At 42.5% G+C, this 27,208-nt stretch overlaps 1 long non-coding RNA gene across 1 annotated transcript in view; it reads left to right on the top strand.

The window, feature by feature from the left end:
• Nucleotides 1-3,788: 3,788 nt before the first annotated feature.
• The window catches only part of LOC141981392 (uncharacterized), a 30,444-nt gene continuing 7,024 nt past the window's right edge, over nt 3,789-27,208 (top strand). The window contains exons 1-2 of the long non-coding RNA XR_012637759.1: nt 3,789-3,813; nt 8,051-8,193. This is a non-coding gene — a long non-coding RNA (uncharacterized LOC141981392). The remainder of the gene's footprint in view (nt 3,814-8,050; nt 8,194-27,208) is intronic.

Here is a 27,208-nt window from a genome sequence, read left to right on the forward strand (position 1 = left end):
TCTTGTGCCAGGATTTAGCCTTAAATGGAGTTTACCACCAGCTTTGGGCTGCATTCCCAAGCAACCCGACTCCAAGAAGACCCGGTCCCAGCATGCCGGGGTCGTCAGGGCTGCTGATTCCTCAGAATGTTAACTTGTGTTTCTGCAGTGGTAGCCATGTCAGTCCCAGGATATTAGAGACACAAGTTGGGTGAAGTAATATATGGATTTTTGGTGTATTACAACAATCTGTAACTCACTAATCCCCTCCCCCATTCTTTTTGTCCTATGACTGCAGAAGTGTTAATGGGACACTTTATCTGGAATGGTCCCGTACAATATGTGCTAACTACTTATGCTAAACAATCTGTTCCACTTTGCATTTTGCTGTGACACTGGGCGTATCTATCCCAGACCTGAAGAAGAGCTCTGTGTGGCTCAAAAGCGTGTGTCTCTCTCACAATAGAAGTTGGTCGAATAAAAGATATTACCTCACCCGCCTTGTGGGTCTGTAGCTCTGTTGGTTGTCATGCATGGAAAAGTTCAATTTTTTGCCAACAATATGAAAGGTCTAGAAAACATGACCTATGAGGAAGATTGAAAAAATTGGGTTTGTTTAGGCTGGACAAGTGAAGACTGAGCAGGGACATAACAGTTTTCAAGTACATAAAAGTTGTTACAAGGAGGAGGGAGAAAATTATTCTCCTTAACCTCTGAGGATAGGACAAGAAGCAATGGGCAGCAAGGGCGGTTTAGATTGGACATTTGGAAAAACTTCCTGTCAGAGTGGTTAAGCACTGGAATAAATTGCCCAGAGAGGTTGTAGAAATTCCGTCACTGGATATTTTTAAGAGCAGTTTAGACAAAAACCTGTCAGGGATGGTCTAGATAATACTTAGTCCTGCCAAGAGTGCAGGGAACTGGACTAGATGACCTCTCGAGGGATTGAAAAGAGATAGACCACTGAACTGTCACCAGTCAGATAGCTTGCCAGTTTAGCTCTGAGTGGCTTCTTCAACGAGTTCACAACTGTGGTTAACAGTTTTACTGCATATCTACTGAAAATACATCACACGTGAATAGAATTGATGGTTCTCTTTCCTGATCTGAAATATTTACTGTTACTTTTTTAAAAGGAATATTCAGAAAGTGTTAAAACTAAAGCTCATAATAAAACTCAGCTGTAAAATGTTTAACATTCCTTGAGAACCCCAAATTGTCAGTAAATCTAGTTTGTTTGCACTTCTTTTATGGAAATAATTTCACACCTTTGAGAAAGGTGATATAGATCATGAAACTGGATAGGTTGCTAATTTCTCGCTACATGATTCACAGTGTCTCAAATTGCTAACTAATTAAATTATATTTTAGAAATATTTATTTCACTTACCTATGGCTCCCTGTTATAAGGAGAAGTCTGAGTTTTCTTAAGTGAAAAGGGCAACAGGGAAGGGGTGAAGCTGCATGAGAAGTGCAAGGAGAGAAAGTTACAGGGATACTAGTTGGAGCAAGGATGGCAACTTTCAGGGAAGGGAAGTTATCTTGAAAAGGAGCCGGGTGGTTGGGGATCTGATGAGAAAGGGAACAAAGCTTTAGGAAGGAGGAGCCAGGGTATATGCAGTAAAAGGAGATTAGCCACAGAGAGAGATTGGAAGGTCAGGAAGTCATTGGGGAAAGTTAGGGAAGCCAGCAAGTGAGCAGGGAGCAGTGGGACATTGGGATCGCTTGGGGAGCTGCTGGGAAAAGAAGGGAAGCCAAAGGAGAGTCAAAGGAAGGAGGAGCAGGATGAGGATCTATTGAGAAAGTGGGTAATACTCAGAAGAACATGAAGGCGGTAACTGCAGCAGGTCAATGAACCTCACTGGCAAAAGAAGAGGGGACTCCCAAGGAGCTAGAAGAAAGGTATTAGGAAAGGGAAGGAAGCAAAAGAAAGACAAGGGGGCAAGATATTGGGTGCTGTTGGAGACGGGAGAGAAATCACAGGGGATGCAGGGAGGTCGTCAGGATGCTCTAGGAGCTTTTGGAGGAAGAAAAGCCAAGACTTAGTGAAAGTGGGGAGGATGGGGAATGGCTCCTAGAAAACTCTGTATAAGCCACCTGTCCATATGTATTCCACAATAGAATATATTCATTTATCCACTTAGGATAAAATCCTGGCTGCACTGGAGTCAGTGGGATTTTGCTGTTGGTTTCGTTGGAGTCAGGACTCCAACATTTTTGTTTTAGTTCCACAGCCAGTGTTAGTCATCTTTATGTAAGCAGGGTCTGAATGAATGCTTCCCTGACAGCTAGCTGGGAGGGGAAGAGACTATGGGTGTGTTCATGCAAATACAGTTTGCTCCTGCTGTGTTTACATATTCATCAGATACAGTTGTGTCAAAGGATCAACTTTGGCTGGTGTTACCATACACGTGACCTTAATACTGAATGCTGGGGTAGTGAAATATGGTTACTAATGTTGTAATTATTGTAAGAATACAGGAAAGCAGGACGGTGCTTAACCTGTCCCAAATGAGGGGGGCCGCCCTCAGTTGAAAGAACCTCGTTAAGCAGGGGCTCGAATGTCAGGTATCCCCAACCAGGAGGCTACATACTGTCAAGGGTTCTCCCTAGACTGGTTTAACCTGTTCCTCACCACTGTTCATTAGGTGCCCCTTTGTTATGTTAAATGCTCAATCAGAGCTGAAATCAGTTGTGGTAGGACTGTGTTTCTGCCCAGATTGCAAAGAGCTGAAAATTACTAAGAGACTGAAAGGCAGCGGTCACAGCAGAAGGTGACTGACAGTTAGCAGGTAAACAAGTGGCTGGTGAGGTGGAGAGGCACGATGAGTGGCCAGCAGGGTGGCTGGTGGAGAGGTGCAGCGAGAGTGGCAAGCAGGCGGCTGGCAGGAGCAGCTGGTGAACGGCCAGCAGGGTGGCTAGCAGAAAAGGGGCAGCAAACGAGTGCCCAAGCAGCAGAGCAAGTAAGGTACCTCTCTACCCCACCGGGGGAGTGGGAAAGGGTGCGGGGAGGTGAACTTGGCACATGCACCTCTGGACTCTGGGTCTGCACTGACCAAGGACAGCAACTGTGAGTGGGGTGCAGAGAAAGGTTGGGCATGTGAAAGGGACTTTTGGGTTGCTAGACTTAAGAACCTTAGGGGAAAAGGACACTATCTAACCTGCTTTGGGGTGGGTCATTTACTCATGGTTTATGTTTATGAACCCTGTTTGTAGTGTTTTCCCAAATTAGTGCCAAGTTACTTCCCTTCTTTAATTAAAAGTCTCTTTTCTGCACTCAGACTCTGTGCTTGCAATTGGGGAAGTATTGCCTCTCAGAGGCACCCGGGGTGGTGTGTAAATTTCCCAGGTTAGTGGGTGGGGGCTCAAGCCGGTTCTGTGTTATATCAATGGAAAGGAACCCCTAGATATTGAACCTGGCCCTGATTGCTGCTGGCTCCACCTGGAAGAAGGGTTACATTTAAAAGTTGAAAGATTTTTAAAAATGAAGACGAGCCTCACCTCAAAGACTGGGTCAGCAGACCAGATGCCTGAGCCAGGTAGGTGACCAGGATTAAATTGTCCTGACTGCCATCATTCATGGAGATAGATATGATTGCAAATCAGCTGTCACTCATTTTATAAATGCATGTGTACTATATGGGCCTGTGATATGTAGCTCTTCCTTCTACAGTTCTGCAGGAAAATTTCTATTGAAATGAAGTTTCTACAAAAAAAGGTAAAGAACTGTTTTCTCTTTTCCACTCAGGGGTTGGAATGCATGAGAATATTGGGTTGGATTTGTAAGAAGATGTTGAGTAGAATTGCATTATGAATAAAACAATGTGTTAAACGGTAAGTGCCAACACCTGGTCCCTTTGAAATTAACAGAGGTTTTGACACAGACTTCAGTGTAATCAGGATTTAAGCCTATATAAGTATCACATGGAAATATTAATGTATCGAAGGATGGTGGTATTATCAAATAACATCAGGAAAATAGAATGGCGTCGGGTGTTATCAACATAATGATGTTGTAAAATACTGCTCCTTATCTCTCGCTCCCATTTCAGGACATCCAAACATTTTTAAATAGTTTTAAAAATAAATAATTTCTTCCTGGTCCTGAAGTGAAGTGCTTCTTAGTGAGCATAAATTCAGGATAAAAATAAAAGGAAACCTTTGCAAATTTTCTGCAAAATGAAACTGTTATCTGAACCACTGACAGAAATACATTTACATATTTCAGGCTAAGGATCTTTAGTAAATGTTTAGTTACCACATTCAAACCTTTCAGCACCTCTTTCAGATTCACATCAGACTTATTAAAATACAACAGGGAGTTAGAGAACACAATGTAGATCGCTCCATTTAAATAATAGGAATGTTGTGTAATGAACCGACAAAAGCCAGGAAACTAGAAGCTCTGGCTGACAGTCTGTCCTTAATTCACACTGTGTGATAAAAGCAAATGACACTATGGAGTTCCAGTTCAGTTTTGACTTTGAATTTCTTAGCTTTTTTTCTGATCTGAGTCATGACCTCATTGTAAGGTGTGGTTTTTTGGGTCAGATTTTCAAACCTGGCTTTTATGTTGTGGCCACAAAATGTGTGTCAGCTTGTTGCCCAAGCAAATCATCTGTTTGCACACACAAAATAAAAGCCTGGAACTGTAAAAGGGAACTGAACGTATTCTGAGTGTGCTTGTTCTGAGCAGAAGCTCAGATGAACTTGCAACCACAAGGTTGCCCCTAGAAGGGGGTATTGAAAGACTGCACTTGCCAAAGCCCATGTGTGAGTTGGCATCAATGCTGGTGAGCTTATTAGCATGTGTGTAGGTTCTTTGATTGTTTTTAATATGTTTTCTCTGTACTGCTCTCTCCTTAAGAACACAGTAGATTGGTTTAGAAATAGCTGTGAGGTAACTTAGGCTGTGCACCCCTGTAAGATCTCTTGTGTATCTGCTCTGTGTCCTGCCAACATAGTGCTGTGCACACAACCACTTATGCCAGCAAAATGTATGTCACTCAAGGGTGTGTTTTTTCACACCCTCGAGTGACCTAAGTTTTTTGTGGCTGTAAGTGGTAGTGTAGATGTGGCCTTAGATCTGCAGCAATTACCCTGTTACCCATCACTGAAGGGAAAGCAAGCAACTGCCTTAGGGCAACCTGTCTGTGCTGTGAATGACAGAGTGAAGGCAAGGGAATTGTGAAGCCTGGGAATACCCTGGTCTGGAGGGAGAGAGACGTGCCTCACCCAGGGAATGCCAAGAGCGTGAGCTCTGGCTGAACCGTTGAGGGGAAATATAGGCTCAGGTGCCCTGAACTGTGACACGTTTTCTAGCTTTCAGTCCTGTTGTTGTTTATTGGCTAATTATGCATCTGCTATGTCATAGAATGATTCACTCTGAGCCCTTCTCATTTACTGTTTCCTTGAGCTATTTATAAGTAATTTCCAAAGATGCCTTATTTATGGAGGACATACTACATTCCACGATTATGAGCCTGCTCCTGCCTCCAGTGAAGTCAATGGCAACATTTCCATAGACTTTAAAGGAAGCCCTCTATTTAGATTGAAATGACTGTTTTGAATAAGCTTTCATTTCTTCATAGTTAATAAACATAAATGTGTCATGTATTTTTGTAACATATGAGGCACTTACAGATCATTGGGGTTAATTTATATTCTAGCCCATGTATTGTCTTAATTCTTGAGTTACCCAGAGGTAACTGAGAACATAATCTGAGTTTAGACAGCCCAAGAGGGATAGAAGTCCATTAATATGTTACATGAGTTTCTTTTTTCCAAGGCAAATGGTAAAACACATAATAATTGGGAATCTAGCCATCCAAGGTATCCTCATATTTCAGTTTAGATCATGGGCGACAGGTGAATGCACCATTGGGGGGAGGCTAGCCCCCATCCCCTCCCCCTCTTCCCTAGGCCCCCATCCCTCCTCCCTCGCCGAAGCCTAGAGCACAAACCCCCAACAGCCACCGGCCCCCCTGCAAGCCCCCAGCTCCAGAGCACTGGGCAGTGGCACAGCCGGAGCTCCCCCCAGCCCCAGAGTGCCCCTACCCCTGGTAATGCAGTCCCAGTGCCTCCAGTGCTGGATAGAGGGGCGGTGTGGCATGGCCTCAATCCCAGCGCCCCCAGCCCAGGGCCTTGGGTGCACCAGCCCCAGCCTGCCCCAGCCTCTTGGCCCCAGAAGAGCGCCGGAGGGAGGGGAACTGAAGCAGGCAGCAGAGGGCCTGGGGGCGGAGCATGTGCAGGGCCATGCCAGACTGTTTAGGGAGGCACAGCCTTCCCCTGCCTATGCTACCCACCACTATCTCCAGGACTTTGATATTAACTTTCCTTAAATTATTTCATTTTACAGTATTGCTTTCCATGTTATTTTGTATGTATGATCAAAGAAAGAGGGTAGTTTTTGTAAGAACAAGTCTTCATGGAATTGTTGCGATATAGTATTCCTGCAACCTGTTTAAGAAATCTTCTTGCCCATTCCTGACAATGTCTCCTCAATAAACCTTAACTTGAATAGCCAGTGGAGGGTGCTGGTAGCAGAAGAATTTAAAAAAAAAAAAAAAACTCACTAGAAGGAGGTATTTAAAAAAATTAGAACATCTGAGATAAAAAGGTGCAGAGAACATGACAGTCTGTCAGCTGAAGTCTGAACTGATAAAGCCCGTAGTTTGTTGAAATGTAACGGTTTTACCAAAATGCTAGGAAAGTAACAAGCCGCCCATGGAAAAAAAAAAAAAAAGGTGGCTGAATGAACATTTTAATTAACTCATGTTGCAATTTTAATTAAAAACATAATGTGTCAGGAAAACGAATAATGCCTTGGGGCAATAAAATAGCTAGATTTTCTCTTGAATCTTCTGCTTCATATCTTTTATGGAAGTAGAATATTATTGTTAAGGAAAAGAGTCCCCATCCTCACACCTGCCCCAACCTAACCCAAAATAAAAAACAGTTTGGACAAAATTAACCTCACAAAGTGAGTATTTTGTGTGAGGGTCTCTGATGCACCCTCCTACTGCAGACTGTCCCAGGACAGTGCCTGCATTTGATGCAAAAAACCTTGCAATTTATTCACAAAGACTACCCCATAACTTTCATATGTGGGTGAGAATTTTGGGTGCCTGGCCTGAACCACCTGAACCTTGGGCCCCATTAAGAAGTGCTAAGCACCCACCTTTAGAAAGCCAAACTCCTTTAAGGTGTCAAGTTGGACATCCCAATTTGAGACTTAAGGAGGCACATAAGTCTTTGCAGGATCAGGGCCTAAGTATATCAGGTTTAAAGTGGGGCATAGGGTTTGTAATGGCTCTCTGTGCAGGGGTGGATTTTACCCAGTCTTTATACTTTTTAGTTCGAGGTGCAAAATATTCCCACTTGTAATCTACAAATTCAGTATAGTTTTGTTCAGTTAATAATATCTGTTCTTTCATCCTACTGTGCTTAAATCCCCCTCCCCACAAAAAAGCCTCATATCAAATTTTAGAAATTAGCTGGGCAATAAACAATTATCAACAGACCAGAAGTTTTTTTTTTTTTTTTAAAAAGAGTTCTGAAGGAATGACACAGTTGGGATAAATGCTGATAATTAGCACCAAAAGACATCCACAGACAGGGAAAAGCCTTAGGCCATGTCTATACATACGGCACTGCAGCGCACGAGCACTTATGTCGCTCGGGGGTGGAATATTCACACCCCTGAGTGACATAAGTTTTGCTGACATAGGCTGTAGTGCAGACATAGCCTTAGATGTAGAGTCTTTTCAGAGAGGATGCTGGATTTTCCAGAATCCAGTTCTTTAGAGAAAAACAAGAGAAGTATTTTTAGCCATTCCCAGGGAAGAGCTTGTTTTTTACCATACAAATAAGTGCACTGCTCTCCAGACACAGACTGTACCAAGGGAGGTGTGAATTTCCACCATTCAGTTTAATAAGTGTTAACTTTGAAACCTAGTTCTGTCCATTTAAATGCTAACAATATTAAACAAGTTGTCCAAAACATAACAACTCGAGCCACAAAAAAGTAATTCTATGACATTCTGTGTTTTAAAATTTTAATTCCATTCAGCTCAAGCCACCAAGGGCTAGATTGTGGACAACCCTGCATGAGTGCGTTAGGATTAGGAGAAGGTTCAAGGAGACATCCCTTGCTTCTGCTCCTGCACACAGGCCTAGACCATTCTCAATCTTCATGCCCACAGACAACAAGAGGTATGGAACTCTAGCAGTGCTAGAAACCATAGGCATGGGTGAAAAGGTGGAGCCATCCACACCAGCAAGGTATGCATGCTACAAGTGTTAAAGGGTATAACAGCAGCATTCCAGCCATTGTGCTTGCCTCAGGGAGATGTTGCCTGCTGACAGTCCTGCTACATGTCCCCTTCCATGGGCAGTGGCTTAAATCTGCAATCTAGCCGTATCCTGTGTCTGACTGTAAAAGAGTAAAGTTGAATGAATTCATTTTTCAGTTTGGGGGCTGAACTGAAAAGAAAAAAATGTTCAGTTCAAACAAACTGAATTTTGTCGCTTTTTCCATGTCAAATTGGAAAAAAAAAAATCTTTTCAGGTTGAACTAAACATTATGTTTCATCTAAAATGAGTTGGGTTTTTTTCTATTTTCCCTTTTGTTTCAGGTTGGTTTGGGATGTTTTTCACTTTTTTAAAAATTGACTAACTGTCCAAATGAAACACTGTTTCCAAATGAAAAGTTGGAACTTGTTCTGAAATGGTCAAAACAAGCCATTTTGACTTTTTCTATAAAAAAAATTCTAGTTGAAATTCTTGGCCAAACTTAAATCAAATTCATAAATAGTTTTGGTGCCCTGAAAAATGCAGGAAAATTTACCATTTGTTGGCAAATTTACCATTCTCCACAAAAATGTCACGAACTCTACAAGAGTTTCCATTTTCATGATGGAAATACAAGAAATTGACTACATGCTGTGTATAGATTAGAGCGTTGTACTACCAATACTGGACCAGATCCAGCAATATTTATATGTGATTTTCTAGACTGATGAGCACCCAACATGTCCTGTCATCATCCATGAGGTGGATGCTCAGCAGCCTTGATACAAATGTCACTTATTTGGTGCCCAAATATGTACTGAGCCTATCTTTAGGCTTCTACTTAAAAATAATAATAAAAAAAAATCTTGGCTTTGGTTAAAAATCACCTTCATGTAGTTTACTCTGCTTTGTGTTACCTCTAGAAACATACAGAAAACAGAATACAGGGTGATTACTGATTTGTATGAAGTGCTGTCAATTATTCATGTGATATCTACGATTTATTGAACTAAGCATTGCTATGTGTGCTGTGTGTAATAAACTGATCTAGCAGAAGTACAAATAGCCGTATAGCCTCAATAGCACTGGTAGCTCAGTTGTGCCTCTGTTGCTGCTCTGCAGAGTACCATCTCCACCAAAACCACAGCCTGAAACTCCAAGTCTGAATACCTCAGAATTTTTGGGTTGTTCAATAGGGGAAATCACACCTTTGGCCTTGGGCAAGTCATTTAGACTCTCTATGCCTCCATTTCCCACCAGCAGCCTGGAGATAACAATACTTCCCTGTCTCAGTGTTGCAAGGATAAATGCATTAAAGACTGTGAGGCACTCACATCCCATGGTAATGGGACCCACATAAGAACTGAGGGGAGAGAGTGAGCATATGAATCTGAACTTCTCTAGAGTTGTTCAGGTTGCGGGTATTTGTGCAGGCCAGTCTCTGTCAATAGCAGTAAAAATATTGGCCATAGAAAGTGAGCTGTTTCTAGTTGCAGCTGCCAGATGCCCAGGTAAGTCCAATTATAAAGCATAGTGATGAAAGCTTATTTGGAAATCTCAGTTTGCTTAACTATCAGAGGTGATATTGTCCACTGAACAGTAAAAACGTAGTAAAAGCAAAGTACCCAGAGGACAGTTTTCTTTTTTAAAATCTTCCAATTCCTTTTACTTCTATAGATAGTTATATCAGAACCTTCTGCATTTGTGTGTGTCCTCACTACTTATTGATGGGTCATGCATCTCCTCTAAAGCAACAGCATGAAAGCCCTTTTCAGAATAAACATTCAAGGATGAATAGCTACAATATTTCATAGCAAGTATGTTTGCTGCTGGCCATATTCCCTTCTAGGCCTGGCACTAGAGCAGAGGCTCATTAAATTGCATGAGATAACACTATTCCTGCAGAAATGGCTTTGTCATTGGAGCTGCAGTGATGCCTGAGTCCTCTAGAACTGATTTCAGACTGCCACCTTTCACAGGCCAGTATCTAGGCACCAACCCACACTGCATTTTCTAATGGTGTAGAAGACAGTGGTGAATGTGAAAGAAGTTGTGAGAAAGATGGCACTGAAGAAATATGCAATCCCTAGAAACCTTAAAAGCAACTAAGAAATGAGGACCTGTGCCACGAAAAGCAAGACTTTACCTTTCAGATCACTGCAGTTTAAGCCATGAATATGGGGTTTGTATGTATAAGAACATCTTCTGTATTTTCCACAGTATGCATCCGATGAAGTGAGCTGTAGCTCACGAAAGCTTATGCTCAAATAAATTGGTTAGTCTCTAAGGTGCCACAAGTACTCCTTTTCTTTTTGCGAATACAGACTAACACGGCTGTTACTCTGAAACTAGTTCACATAAAACACTCTGATCTCCCTACTGCAGAGTTATAGGTTACAGCTGTTCATTTTCCAGAGCTTGAGAGAAAATGTGAACCGATACTTACAATAAAGGAAATCTCTTTACTTTATAATAAATAATCACATTTGCTATTCATCTGTAACAGGGTCAGCACCCGCTGCTCCTGAGCACCCCCCTTTTTGCCAATTCCACAACTGCAGTCTCTGTTTGGAACAGGGTGGCAACCACCTCTCATGGGCACCCCCTTTGGATCAGGTGTGAGCCTGCTGTTTCTTAGTTTGCAATGAGGTGGCACCCATCTCTCGCAAACACCCTCTCCTGCCAATTATTTCTTCGGCAGGTCTTCAGTGACTCAGCCCTCCAGCAGGGGCAGCTCTACCAATTTTGCCGCCCCAAGCAGTTGCCACCGAATTGCTGCCACCGCAAGTATCCCTGGAGATACTGCCTTTTCTAACAGTCCAACAGGGGCCCATCACAGCACCCTCAGTTGGTATCTTTTTTGGCAGCCCTCCTTGGCCTCAGTCTTTAACCACCAGCAGGGCCCAACACAGCACCCTCACTTGGTCTGACTAGGTTCTGGGCTCAGTTCTTGCTCAATCCCTGCAGCCAGCCAGGAGCTCCTTCTTAGCTCTCCCGTCTTCAGCAGCTCTCCCCGGGCTCAGTCTTGCCCATGCTGAGCTGTCCATAGTCCTGCTGCTCTTCCAACAAGCCAGGGACCCAGTTTTCCCTCTTTCAGCTCCAGATAGCCACTGATTGCTCTGTCTCTGCTGCTTTTTTTTATATGGCCCTCCTGCCCCCTGACTGGCTGATCTAGGTGCCCCTCTGATTGGATGCTTCCCCTGCAGCCACTCTAGGCCACCTGGAGGACTTTTCCTCTGCTCTTTTCTGGGGTGGCATGAGGCAGGGCCGCAAAGCCTCCAACAGGGGGCCTTCAGACCTAGTCCACCCCATCACATCATCTTTTTTCCCTTTTGTTTACTATCAGATTGTAGGCTAGTGGAACATACGGTAGTAAGATTTAGCCTTCCAGATACAGCAAAACAAAATATATGTTCAAATTTTTAAACAATTTTCTTCATCTGTGTTTGTAGCTGTTTGAGTTTACTTCTCATGAATATTCCACTGAATGAGTTTGTTTGCTTGTTAGTTATTGTGGTAAGAATGTCCATAATAACAGTTAATTTTATGGAAATATTGAAGAATATTCAAGGAAAACAATTTTCCATTCATTTTTTGAAACCATTCATGCAGGAAACTTGATTCTAAGAGTTTCATTCACTAAAGGGGTGATAACAAACCATTTGATTTAGGGAAGAGATCACACAGCTCATGTTTCAGATCTTGAATATTTACAATAAGCTTCAACAAATTATTATGGGAATTATCCATCACATCATTTTGAATAATAAATTCAGCAAAAATCACAATCTCCCTGCAGACAGCTCACGAAGAAGAAAAAAAAGGTGAACTTAATGAAATAAATTACTTGTTACTAATTCTGGTTCAGACTGTGATACCCTTACACCAAGTAGTACTTCACTTCACAAATCCCATTGACTTCAGTGGGACAATTTGTGGTATAAGGTACTAGTTAATGTGAATAAAGATACTGCACTCTGGCTCTTAAACACAGTTTTACTTACGTATTGCATAGAAGCACTTCATTGACAATAGTTACAAATAGAATGCTGCAGCCAGAACCAGCATTTTGGGCTGTGGCAACAGCTCCTTCCCCCACCTCACAACTTGAGGAACCTGGAAAGGGCTTGTTTTGGCTTTCATTAAACAAAAGGTAAGTTACTAGCCCTTTGTGCTTGAGAAGTATATATTAATTTATAAGCCAACCTTAAGTGTGGAAGGGTTGTCAGTTAAAGGTGGCAGGTTATCCATGTTTCCCCTACTGATGTCTGTGGCTGTTTTTTGAGCTCCCTTAAAATCATGTCCCATTTCTTTGGCAGGACACCAGACCTGCTCATGTCTTTGAGAGTCAGAGTGACCAGGCTGACACTTAGGGTTATCAACTTTCTACTCACACAAAACCGAACACCCTTGCCCTGCCCCTCATCCGAGGCTCCACCCATACCCCACCCCTCCTACGAGGCCCACCCCCACTCACTCCATCCCCCCTTCCCCTGTTGCTCGCCGGGCTGGCTCAGGGGGTGCGGGCTCTGGGGTGGGGTCAGAAATGAGGAGCTCATGGTGTGGGAGGGGGCTCTGGGCTGAGGCAGTGGGTTGGGATGCGGCAGGTGGTGTGGGCTATGGCAGGGGGTGTGGGCTCTGGGGTAGATCTGGGGATGAGGGGCTTGGAGTGCAGGAGGGGGCTCTGGGTTTGGGAGGGTTCAGGGGTGGGACAGGGGGTTGGGGCTTGGGGTTCGGGCATGGCTTACCTTGGACGGCTCCCAGTCAGCAGTGCAGCAAGGCTAAGGCAGGCTCCCTGCCTGTCCTGGCTCTGCACTGGGCCTCAGAAGTGGCCAGCAGCAGGTCCAGCTCCTAGGCGGGAGGGCCAGGAGGCTCTGCGTGCTGCTCTCACCTGCAGCCACTGCTGCCCCCATTTCCCCTGCTCCCATTGGCTGCAGTTCCAATGGGAGTGCAGAGACGGTGCTCAGGGTGGGAGCAGTCCACAGAGCCCCATGCCCCCCCCACCTAGGAGCCGGACCTGCTGGCCACTTCTGGGGTGCAGCGCTGGTAGGGACTAGTCTGCCTTGGATCCATAGCACCACCGACCGGACTTTAACGGCCCGGTCAGTGGTGCTGACCGGAGCCACCGGGGTCCCGTTTTGATCAAGCGTTCCAGTTGAAAACCAGACATCTGGCAACCCTACTGATGCTGATGGCACTGGGGCTGCCAGTTGATCCAGCCAATGTGACCTCTCAACACGCGGAAGTGAGGTCGAACAGCATGAGAGATAGCTTGGTCTAGTTCAGTGTTTCTCAGTGACCTGTCTGTGGTCCAGCACTGTCCCTGAGATCTCCCTGACACAGTTTAGGAAGGCAGAAAGCCCCTCTCTGGTATTGAAAAGGTTGAGAAGCACTGGTCTAATGGATTGACATGGAATCCCAAAAGCCAAATTCCTAACACTGGCTGTGACATTGACTCCCTCTGAAGCTTTGGTTAAGTCACTTTGGCCAAGATTATCACAACTGGGCACTTCACATTTGGCTCCTTGTGGCTTGTCTATGTGGAAACTGGAACCAAAATAACTAAACTGGTTGTAATTCATGCCTTTAGTTAGTTTGGTGCAAATCGGTGTGTGGGCACTCTTCTTTTGGAAGATCGGTGCCCTAGTTTGATATAACAACATGAAAATGCCCCAGAGACAGGACTAAAGGTGTGCATGACCACCAGTTTAGCTATTCTGGTTCCAGTTTCCACATAGACAAACCCCAAGTCCTTACTTAGTAGCTTGAAAAAGTGGCCTGACTTTGAAAAATGCTCAGCACCTAGGTGCTCCCACTGACTTCAATAACTGGTGCTGAGTACTCCATACTTTGGGAATGTCCAGTCACTTATTTTGGTGCCTATATATGGTTGTAGGGGCCTAGAACAGTTTGTGCCACGTAAACAGAGTCAAGGGACCAGAGGAGGCCAGCAGGGGATTCCCCCTGTTCAGGGGAACACTTCGTAGGCATAGTTGCTTTCTGTACCCATGGAGAAGGGAGAGCATGGTGAACCAGAGTTCCACTAGGTCCAATCTTTCACTGGTGGAAGGTCCGTGAGGGACTTTACATTAGTGGTGCAAGGTAGAGCTGCTCTGTGCAGCTCCAGCCCATGTTGGGGCTGGGTGGCTCAAGATCAGGGAGTGTCAGCTAGCTTCCTGCATCCCCCCCACCCCCGACCCATTCTGTGTGAGCAGACCTTGAAAGGAGTAGAGAATCAAGACCAAACAGCCTGCCTTTAGGTACCTATTTTTGAAAATGTTGGCTTCATCCTTTCTGCCTTAGTTTCCTCATCTATAAAAATGAGGTTAACCCCCCTTCCCTTATATCACAGGTATGATTTGACAATTAATTATTGTTTGTTAATTGCTCTGAATGCTAGTGTTCATCAGAACATACACAAAACCCAATAGTGGTCCTCAGCCCTCCAGCTTATTTGGACAGTTGTCCTTTGCAAAACTTTTGTAAATAATGGCAACTATTCAGACTCCACACAAGTGGAGGAGCCCCGTTTCTCCTTCCCTAGAAAGCCAGATAGGCCTCAGGAGAAGCCTCACCCCCAAATCTCCTTCCCTCCACCCCACAGAAATGTTTTCTATAATCTGAGAACCAATAAACTGTACCTTTTTTTAAAAAAGGGGTGGGCGGAGGGGCTGGATAATTTTAAGACCAATATTTATATTATTATTTATTAGATATTTTATTTACACAGTAGAATAGGTGCTTTACAGGCCAGCAGGTAAATGTCTACTGCTATCTTGGCTAAATATAGAGGATATCAATCATCATACCTCAGGTTATCAATAGGTCACCAAAGAAGTCAGGAATGAATTTCTCCCTTCCATCCTGGGTTCAACCTTCCAAAACTGGCTTGGTGCATTTTATGGGCTTTCCCCCCTCTGGGCCTGATGTCTGAGCCATCAGGCAAAGACACTGCCTGAGACAGGAAACCAGACTCAGTTGAACCAATGCTCTGTTCAAATATGGCAAACAATATGTTTGTACATAAAGGCAACAACATTTACATTTCTTTCTTGACTTTACCTAACAGACAGGCCAATGGCTGCCAAACAAGAAAGGGTTTCAGAAAAATTCAGAGGAATAAGGTTCACACAAAGGGTTAACATCGTCTGTTGCAGATGCAAAGATAATTAATGTAATCTAACACATCTTGAGGTAAACTAATGTGCATACAGATATAAACAATAATTCCAGTCTTTTAAAGAGCACAAATCTGGTGCTTATTAGAACAGTTCATAATCACTACCATTTCAAGTTCTGCATGAGAATATGCTATAATGAGGAATTTAAAATCATCTAATTAGACATGATTTTAAAAAACAGAGATAATTAAAATGGTGAGGGAGACACAGAAAGGGATGAGAAAACACTGATAATAGGCAAAGAGAGAAAAACAAAGAAATAGATACAAAGCTTCTCCTATATAGGAAGTAAATCATACATAATTTTTAAAAGGTACCGCACTCACGAGTTTCACACTGCAACAAGTAATTATGTAACTCTTTTTGTTGGGGTTACAATGGCATAGGTAGATAGATTCATATTGGTAACTGTCATGACAAGAGGTTAGTTGCCTTTGTTTATTCTGTATGTCTTAGCTTTGGTAGTAAGGCTAAAGTGAACCAGGACAGTGGGCTCTTCCGGCTATGGCTGTTAGAATTGGTAACTACAGGTTAACAGTGTATCCAACGTTTCAGTTAAGAGAACCATCTTACGTGTATTTAACCTACTTTACAGTTAGCTGGAAAAAAAATATTTCCAAGTCACCTTAAACAATGTCTTTGGTGTCCTTGTGTTAAAAGGGACATGTGGCAGGTTAATTTCCCAACAGGCAAGGAGATAACTTCCTTCTTGTACCTGAGACTGGCATATAGGGTGGATCAATCAGGCAGAGCTGGGGATTGAAGGCCAAATGAGACTCTCAGAGGATGTACCAAAAGCACTCCACAAACAGGCACTTTAGAATTAAAAGGAGAGAACATCTTTCAGAAAGCAGAGTTTCCCTTTTAGTGTTAGACAGTGGCAGTGCACCCCAAGATGTGAGTTTGGGGGGGTTAATTTTATTTAATGTGCATGTAAATTGGTTGGTGTGGGTTCTGTTGTTGCAACCAACACACTTTTAAACCTCAGGAATTAAACCTTGGAAGGGAAACCTGGCTAGAAGACGGGTTTTGGTTGGTGGGATTGTTTTGCTGCTCAGCCAGCTGACTCACTCCAACAGCTTTCAGGAGTTTCCAGATAGTAACAGGGGATGCCCCATAGAGGAGTCAGCCTCATTTCTTAGATATTATCTTAGAGCCTAGACAGATATTTGCTGCGTTTCCAAATGTGCCACAGCAGACAGGGAAATTCAGGAGTGCATATGCTGTTGCTGGGTTCCACAATATTTTGGGTGTGACTGACTACACTCGTATGTTCCCATATTTCACCGGCAGATATGTATCGGACAAGGAAACATTTCCATACTATGAATATAATGTGTGATGCCAAGGACACGGTCTTAGTATAGCTCTTGCCAAGCACCCTAAATCAACACATGATGCTCAACACGCTGCGACATGTTTAGATAACTCTGTTCACCCAGTTCTAGTTGTACAGTTGATGAAGTTCTTTATAATTTGGGGACTAAACAGCATGTATTAAATAGGTAAAGCCACTCTTTTTTTTGTTATTATTAATTTTAAATAATGTATTAATATTGCGGGTGGTCATGCTTCTTTTGTGAGGAATTTTACACGGACTGACCTAACCAAATCTGCAAAATCGGGAAAGGGAAACTTATTTGAAAAATATCGAGTTTATTGAGTAAAAATATCTTACTATGAGGTGCTGATTCACTCCTTATATAGGAAGTGAACAAAGTGTCAACCCGGTATTACAACACACACCAAAAAAAGGCACTTTCTCCTAGAAAAAAAGATAAGATTTTTCAGTTAGTAGTAAGCAGCAGCTGCTTGTAATGATTTTAAAAATACAATCCAACAAAATAAAAATAATAGAATATATCTAGTATACCTGTCAATAGTAATAATACTTACACTACATTGTATACACTACTCCTACTGATCTGTCAAGACATAATAAAAAATTATTTTAAAAAATTAAAATTAAAAAAATACCCATAACATAAAATTTAAAATGAAATGTCAAGATTCTGAAATGAAATTCTGAAAATTTCCAAAATGAAAAAATGTCCAAAACAAAAATTTCATTTCACATTTTTTTTAACAATTTGTCAAAATCAACGGGTTTTTTCAATACATCTTGATTTCAACAAAAATAGCCTTTGTCCATTTAAAAAAAAAGTTTTGATGAAAAATATCCAACCAGCTCTACTCAATTAGCTGTGATAGGAATGTCTGGGGCCTGGAGAGGTCTGGATACCAACAGGAACTCCTACATCTCCTTTTCCTATCAGGTGAATTCACTTGAATAATTTCATTGGTGAGGGAAGCCTCTTCTGCACCTGAGGACAAAACAGAATAACAGGCTTGTTCCATCTCCCTTCTTCCCTCCTGGCTTGTGTTGTATATAAAACAGCAAGTGCTGGTTCCCCCTGGAAAGTAGGGTGATCATATTTTCCTAGAGGGAAAACAGGAGACCGCACGGGGCCAGCCCAGGCCCCCCCAGACTGCCTACCTGTATGGGGCCAGCCCGAGGCCCCCGTCTCTTCCCTGCACACTGGCCTGGCCCAGGGCCAGAGCCTCCCTGCTGCATGGGGCTGGCTTTGCCGTTTCTTCCCCCTCCCCCCCCCGGCATGTTTCTCCATGCCCCACCAGGGGCCACACTCCACTTTTTTGGCAAAACTGTGCATTTGTCCAGTTTGCTCTTGCCACCTGATGATCAGCTGGCAAGAGCAGATGGGACAAATGCCCTCTTTTGCCAAAAAAGTTGGGACAGCCGGGACAGGGCTTAAAAAAGGGACTGTCCTGGCCAAAACGGAACATATGGTCACCCTACTGGAAAGCCAAAATTGTCCCCTCTCCAGTAGTAAAAACACCCATTATTAGCTCTAGGGTTGTGAAATCTCAGACCTTAATCCCACAGGTTCACACTGAGTATTAGCCACCCTGCACCACAGAGCAATGTAGCTTTTGGGGGTGGGGGGGAGTTCCACACTGGAGATGGAGGAAACATTTATTTCTCCAGTTGTTTAAAACAATTTAAAGGCAGGCTTGAAGCTGCTCAGAAATTTGGAATGTTAAGAGTAAGTCGCAGGGAAAATGGCAGGTGGAGGATATAGTCAAAAATGCCCGATAAATCATGGAACTTTATTTTGGTTCTCATGATGCTGCAATTTATCACATACTCTGACCATCACATATGTAGCCTGTGTACATATAGTAGGCATGTATAAATACATATATTGAAAAGTAATTGCCCTCAATATAGCATTTTTCTTTAATATTTTATATGAGAGTTTCTATAAGGCCAGTGAAGCATAAAATAAGCTCCAGGATGCCAATCGTTCATTTCTAGCTCACATCTAGCATTGTCCCTTTGACTTTTGCTATATGTAATAACCCCAGAGATGACTGAATGCTTACTCCCCATTCAAAAGCCAAAGATATATAAATTATGCTTTGTTCAGGGCCTACAGTATATTCAAAAGGATTTTTTCTCCTTAATGACCATCTGACATATTGCTATCATACTGAATTTTTAAGCTTTCTCTTCCTGGTCCCTCCCAGAAAATGGTGTACATTTGAGTGTTCTCTAAAAGATTTGGAGACAGTGGGTGGGATATTGGAAGCCTCAGATGGTGAAACAGATATTTGAATAATGTGGCACAATGGCGAATGTGCCATCTGGGTGTACAGTAGAAGAGAGAAATATAAATAGCAAAAATCCTCTCTAGTGATAAAAATCCTTACCAGGGGAGCCTGGCATGGATTATCTAAAAATGAAAAATGCTTAGCCGTGTCAAAATTTAGTTCTGTAACCACAGAGGAATGTGTAGTTTAGCAAGATGGAGAAATTAGTTTTCATTACTACACTACCTGGCTCTGCAAGTACAAAGAGTGATTCAAGACAGATTAAATATTTCTATGCTAGTTGAAAGTATCCAGAGAGGTCTCTAAATGTTTGCTTGCAATTTAACATGCACAATCATTTGTGCCTACAAAAGACAAAATATGTTTGCCTACATGCCATTCCAGACCATGTTCTCTGAAGTTAATGCAGCAAGATGTACTTCATATCTCCCTGCACCTGCCTAGTCCCCTGTGCCACAGGGGAGCAGTCACCCCGAGGAAGGGAAAGTAATGTTGTTGATGCCTTCCTGAAAGTTTTCTGCCAGGGGTTGGTAGCTTTTATTTATAGCTGGGGCTCTGAAGGAGACTTGTTGACCAACGCTGTTGAGAGCAAGCACCCAACAGCACATCCCATGGCTGTTCCTCTTTACCACCTCTGTCCATTTTGGGGGCTGTGTTGGCTTTCTACAGCCCTGCAAGGGGAGGTTGGAGCCATTTTCTACTGACACAACCTTCTGCCTTTGAGGCCCTGGTGCTCAGTTTATGGCAGCAACAATCTAGGCTGAATCTGGCTCTCGGTCTTGTTGACACAAATGCTTGTGTACACGAAATTGTGGACCTCAATTTAAAGCCTAGGTGACCCTTTGAAAATTTGGCCCTTGGGATCTACCTTATTAAGTACACTTCTTAATTTTTATTTGCTCCTGGTGGCACCCAGAATGTATCAGGTGCTATAAAAACATGAAAAAAGGCAAAGTCCCTGCTTCAAAGACAAAAGGGCAGAGGAAAGAAGTACAGCATACAAATAAAGTGGCCAGGGTGATAACTGGCCAGGCCTTGGTAATACAATGACTCTCATAAATCCTTTGGTCTGGTTTGCTTTGTTGTAATATAAATAGATAATCTCCAAGTAACAACACTCTTGGCATAGTCACTGGTTGGTTTTCTTGTAGGCCTCATAGGAGAAATGGGTCATCAGGAGGGGTTTGAATGTGGGGGAAAGAGGGAAGTGGCCTTACAGTTTACCATAGCTTGAAATGACTGTTTAATTACTTAACACTTAAGAATGTAGTTACTCAGTAAGGACTGACCTTTATGGGAAGTATCTGTACAGAATGTGGAGCTCTGCCCCTGTCTGTACACAAAATTCCTATTGGTGTGCTCACCACACAGAAGAAGACAAGGACATGTGGTATGGGTTTTAACCAGGCTGCAACTTTATTAATCAAATTACATCCAGTGTCCCCTCCGGGGGACAGCCCAGTGCAGCCACTCACACCCCATTGATCCTTTGCTAATTCTTGGGGCTCTTACTACAGAGGGAGCCAACTATCACACTAGGAGGGTCTCTGGGCACCTCCACTCAACAGCTTGCATCACTCCCCTTTTCAGGGGTTGAGGTGAGAAGGAACCTCGACCCCCAACCAGCACTGCCGTCCAGAGGGGTGGTTTCCCCAGGTTAGTGCTCCAGTCCCAGGTTAGCATTTGCCCATGGGGGTTAGACACAATGCCCCCATCTTGTAAGGAGAGGATCTTGGGATACCTATTATGTTATCTTTTTGGATCTGCAGCCTAAATCAGAAAGTTTCTGCACTAGGCACTTGCCAAAATTTGGGATAACTAAACAACTCTCACATAGGTTGAAAGTGTGATCTTGGAGAGGGGGAGAATTCCAGCCTTTTGGTTGCCCAAAACCCCAATCCCTAAATTTTACTGTGAGGAAGGCAAAAAACCCAACAAGCGTTGGCCAGTCTGGTGGTGTGGGGAAAAATTCCTTCCCAGCCCCAAAGCTAGCATAGCCCGCAGAGACTTAGATACCAGAGGGAGGGAGAGCTGGCTGCTGGAAACCAGCAATTAGGAAGTGGCCCTAAGCACATGGCTCTTATTACAGATCCAAATCTCATGCCAAATGCCATGAAATCTTCTGGCTCCAAATCATGTGCCAAATCCCATGAAACTGCAACTTAACCCAGAAGTCTAGGGAAGGCCGGAAATCTCATGGGACTCAGCCCATTTTGTCCTTTTTGCCTTCTTCCATCAATGGGGGATACCAAAACACTCCCCTCACTAGGATCGGGGCCATCTTTGGATTAGTGGGTAGTCTCACCATAGATTTATTTGTATAGCATCTAGCACAAAGGGGCTCTGATTATGGGCTCTATGGGTACAAATAATAATAATAAAAGTAAAAAGAAACAAGAATTAAAAGAGGATTTTTTTAGAAATACGATAAAATGTTGTTACTAATCAAAGACAGGTTTATTATATATTTTTTCCACAATTGAGAAATAGGTGTTACTCTAAAATACTTCATCCCTAAGTGACTGTGAAAGCCCTTCCACTACAAGCTAACACAAATTATATTAAAGGCTTTGACTACCAACAAAATCATCATCATAAAAACCAAAGACCAGTTCAAGTTTCAATAAGACCAAGTTCTTACCCATTTGCTGCTAGAGACCCTTAAATGCAATGACTACCTAACTCCCTTCAGCTTATCCATATACAGTAAAGGCTTGCCTCATAACGTGTGTTACACAAATAGTTATCCCTATAGCCAGAAAGCATGTAGAAGATGATAAGGGAAGACTGATTTATGATCACTCTGTATCTGAAAGGTGTTGCATTCTATTTAACAAATAGTATTCCTCTAGATTGGAAAAATATCATAAACACATTGGAAAACCCTCAGCCCAGACCCATAAACTACATGTATTTTTTTACATTTTAATTTAGCTATCTGTTCTGGATTACATAAATAAAAAAATGAACTCTGTATTTTCTTTGTAAAATAAATCAATCCCCCTACATTGGAATTACTGGTTAGACAGAGCATTAGAAAATGGACAAAACTGCATCTTTAGCAGACATGACAACATTTCTCAATGAGAATCAAGCAGTTTACAGTGACCTTCATGTTGATCAGCGGGGGGTCACTACTGGCATTAAATCATTTTGATTCACAGATGAGATCAACATATTCATATTTGTTTGCCAAATGTGTATTTTAATTTAAGCTTCCTCTGATTGATGCATGTAATTTATGCTGCTTAGAACTAAGGCGTTATATTTTTCTTTTTTTCCTAACTAACCGGGGGAGACTTTCTTGGAAACAGATAAAGGAAAGAGTCCAGTAATTTGTAGCAATGTGACTACAGCCACACATGTTCTAGAATTAATGTTCTTCATTAGGGTGAGGAGTATCAGCTGTATATATACATCAGGTTTTTAATTAACTCGGTCCCCACAACAGGATACATGGCTCAAACTGTTTAGCTTTTTTTCCTTATCAGATTTTTAAAAATGGTGGCATAACATCTAGTGAAAAAAGAAAAGAAAAGAAAAAAAGGACAAAATCTAAGTGTTGAATTAAGGGTCAAGAATATTTGTATAAACCAGAGCTAATCAGAAAAGAGTAACTTGGCACTGCTTCCTTTCAGGACTGTTGTTCTAACTGAAAGTTAATCCATTGTGCCATGCTTAGCCCAGTCCAATGAAGGGGCATTAATTCAGGAATTATTGTGTTTTGAATTCTTTTAACATACTTCCAAAACACGCAGCATTGCATTTACAAACACTTACGAAAGCTGCAGTTATTGAAAGAGGCAAAAGATTTTCTCGCCTGAAATTATGCTAAGGTACATTTTGGGAAGATAACTAATCCTCACGTAGCAAAAGGTTTCTCAGGTCTGTTCAGACTAGGGTAGTGGATGGCTGTGTTAGTGTATTGAGGGGATTGCATTTCAAATCCAAGATGAGTTCCTTAGTAATATAAACTAGGTGGTCTCAGATTGAGCTGAATATAGCGTTTGGGAAAACCTGCTACAGCATCACCATAATTCAGGGTCTCAGAGAAGGGAAAGATATTGAAGAGAATGGAATCGCTGTTTCACTGTGGCAGCTGGGTTGTGTTTTTAAGCTAAGGCGGAAGGCACTATCATGGGAGACATGCAACTTATGTTGTTAGTGACTATCTTATATTCCACCTGAGCAGTATATAATAAAACCAGATGACCAGATTTGCAGTCTCATTAGCTGGGATTTTTGAACTTCACTGCACAAGGAGGTCCCTCTAACCATACATATTGGAATTCCTGATGAGTGAGTGATTCAGAGGTTCATTTTGGTTTGGATACGTAACCATAGGCTGGATGTTTTTCTGAGCAAAGATCAGAGGTGTGCAAATATGGGTGTGAATTTCTGAGAGAATGTTTTCTTGAGAGACTTTTAGTACTTCCTGACTTCATTCCCAGCAGATTCAGTAAAACTGTAGATACAAAAACAATATGTTAAAAATATGTATAACTTTTTGAACCTTAAAAAGGTCTGGATTGAGTCTGGTGTGATATTTTTATTATAGTAGTAGCAGCAACAACCACATCAGCTAAGGATGAATATTTTCAGTTGCTCAGCAGTTCAGAAAGTTTCCACCATCAGTAGGGCCCTACCAAATTCACGGTCCATTTTGGTCAATTTCACGGTCATGGGATTTGAAAAATGCTAAATTTCATGATTCCAGCTATTTAAATCTGAAATTTCATGGTGTTGTAATTATAGGGGTCTTGACCCAAAAAGAAGTTGTCAGGGGGGTGGGGATGGGTCGCAAAGTTATTGGGGCGGGGAGGGTTGTGGTACTGCTACTCTTACTTCTGCTCTGCTTCTGGCGGCGGCGCTGCCTTCAGAGCTGAGCAGCTGGAGAGCGGCGGCTGCTGGCCGGGAGCCCAGGTCTGAAGGCAGAGCCACTGCCAGCAGCAGCGCAGAAGTAAGGTTAGCATGGTATGATATGCTGCCCGGCTCTGAAGACAGCACAGAAGTAAGGTGGCAATACCATTACCCCCCTAAAATAACCTTGTGACCCTCACTGCAACTCCCTTTTGGGTCAGGACCCCCCAGTTGGAGAAATGCTGGTCTTCCCCCATGAAATCTGTATACTATAGGGTAAAAGCACACAAAAGACCAGAATTCACAGTGGAAGACCAGATTTCACGGTCTGTGACGTATTTTTCATGGCTGCGAATTTGATAGAGCCATAGTCATCAGGATTCACTCTTCCAGTCTTTGAACTTCTTCTCCCTGGCAGATCTGTTTGCAGGATCAAGCCCCTGGCGTATGCCTGTAGGATTGTGGTTTTTTAAATATGGGTAGTAACGGTTCTTGAGAATGAATAAAATGCACTCCCTTCCCCTTTTTAAAACTAAATACATAATCTTGTAAAAAAAATTTAACCAGGTCAGGAGCTGAAATGGCTGGGGAAAGAGCGTGGAATTTTGGAATGAAAACTGAAGTAATTACTAGTGTTCAGGTGAAATTTGGTTTTGATCTGATCAAGTTATGGGCCATTGAAAATCACACTGTATACTTGAGTGCTAGGGATTTTCTTCCGGAGATCTTATAATGTGCAGCTGAGGAAATGTTTGCCATACATGCTTACTACTGCTATTTCTATATACTCTTATTCCATGCTTATCACTGCAGTATTTGTGTCTTCCAGTCATGCATTAAGCAATGTGACTAACCTGTCATGAATTTGTTCTCTCATCCTCTCCCCAAGGGAAGAAGTGTGGGCAGTGGAGTGTTTTGTTTTAGAATGTTTCTTCTCTCCCCCACCTCCCCACGAGCTATACACTTATGTTAGAGAAGGGAAGGTCAAAGAAATGTGTCTTGCATTTGGAGCAGCAGGTGGCAAGGTTTTGAGGGTCTGCATTTCCTGTGGTCATTCCTGTGGGCCAGCTCCCAGGAAAGCTCTGTCTGCCTCACAGACAAGCTTCACCCTTACTGTAGACCATTCCATTGTGCCAGGAGTGAAGTTGTCAACCATGGTCTTCATCCTGGAGTGTATCAAACTTAGCTATGCAGTGGAAAAATTAACAGAGTTGGTTAGGGGCTGATACAAACTGAGTAGAAACTGGGGTGGGCATATGCATACTTTGTAAGGTGTGCAGAGTCTGTGCCAAAAGCCCTTCAGTCCTTGAGTACTATTAAGGTCTGGCACATAGAGGGAGGTTTGCTGCATACTTACTAGGAAATGGTGTGGCTGAAGTAGCTGAACCAAGTGCTCCATCCAAGCCTTGGCTCAGATCCGCTGCATTTAAGAAGGTGCATGGCCGTGAAGGAGGGTTGCGCCACACGTTATTAATCTGTTTGATTTCACTTGCACAACTCTGGCAGCAAAGAAACCTGCTATCCTGGTATCTGCAAGTGATTCAAGAGAACAGGAAGCTGTACGGATGGCGCTGGCCATTTGCACTTAGTATTGTCCGACGTGCAGAAGTGGGACATTTTGTACTGGACTGTGAAGATGCTTCAGGAGGCTGGGGTGAAGAGGAGCGGGGGTAAAGCCAGCATGCATCAGGCTTTAGAAACTTCTGAAGCGGGTCATGGGATAGTTTCCCTTCTAATGTTCATGGAACAGGGTGTGCTGGTGAATGAAGATTAGCTAAATAGTTATAGATTAGAAATAAAAGGATGGTCTGAAGTAACCGTGTAGCACCTTTATGTACTCATGAAAGACCCTAGCCATCTTAGCACAATCCTTAGACATAGTCTTGGTGAAACTAGAACACTGGGTCAATCTACTTTTTTAAAAAAAAATCTGTTTCATGTGTTGTCATGTGAGAAGCTTTTAAAACCCCTCCAAACTAGCTCGAGATATTTTAAGTTATCTGAAGTTCATCTGAATACTGTCAAAGAAGGGGTATTTTCCATCAGTCTGGATTATGGTTCCCCACAACAATTTATTTAAAATGCTGCAGGCTGGCGATGTATTTCTGATCAAATGCAATGTGTACATTTTGGCTGCATCACATTACATGAAGTTACGCTCCACTGTCAGGTGACTTTTAAAAAAAACAACCCATGATTCACATGTCACTTTTCATTATAAATAGAAATACATTTTTTAAAAACAGTAAAATTAGGTATTATGCTATAAATGACAGGTATTTTGCTGGTGTTTTTTCAAGTGGGTAATGGATGTTTATTCTGTGTGTGTAGCCACATGTATCTTTTCTACCTATTTGACACCAGGACTACCTCTTCTTTTTTCTATGGGGAATAGTATTATTAACTATTAATAAGGACGAGAAGAAATGCAACTGCGTAGTTGTGTTGATGATATAACTATCAAGATGTTACAATAACCCTACAGGAAGTCTAGAGATTTGTGCTTTGAAGCAGTTTTGGCAACCAAAAACTGGGTTGCGTGCTCCTTCTGTTGAAAATCAACTATTCCATTTTCAGTAATCAAAACAGAGAATATTATTGAAACAATTTATCAGCCGATCATTTCCATACTATTATTTCATATAGAATTCCAGTCACCAATAATAGGCAATGTTGTCAAGTATTTCTGAAAACACTCGCATTGTCTCTGTAGGTTGATTAGATGAGCTTTTGTACATTGGAAACCTGACTACTTTCCAACAACTTGATTTCACAAATGGAAAAACAGCATCTGTTTTCCTGCAGCTTCACATATGGCTATCATTGTTGCTTAGACAAGCTGAAGCAGGTAGCCCATGTGAAAGTACCCCTCTGGAGTGCTGTAGCCTCCTGGGATAGGATAACACTGGTCTGCTGCGAGGGACCCTGGCTCCCCCAGGCAGTTGAAACTGCATATTTAATCAACATATGCAAAACATCTGCCTGAACGACAAATTACAGAGGAAGTGATCAAACATGATATTTGGTACTTCTGTGTTTGTATTTTTAGTATGGGGATTTAAATAGGTGTTGTCTGAGCCATGTTTGTTCAAATATCCAACCGTCACCGCTGGAGAGTGAGGGAGAAATAAAATTATTTACAAGAGAAGGGATACGGATGTTAATTTCTAGCAAAGTAACACTTGATCTTTTGAAGGAAATCCAAGAATCTATACTAAAGTTAAGGTGAAAATATGATTTAAAGCTTTCTTTATTTGTTCTCT

The sequence above is a fragment of the Natator depressus genome, chromosome 2 (assembly GCF_965152275.1).
Source record: "Natator depressus isolate rNatDep1 chromosome 2, rNatDep2.hap1, whole genome shotgun sequence".
NCBI classification, from domain to species: domain Eukaryota; kingdom Metazoa; phylum Chordata; order Testudines; family Cheloniidae; genus Natator; species Natator depressus.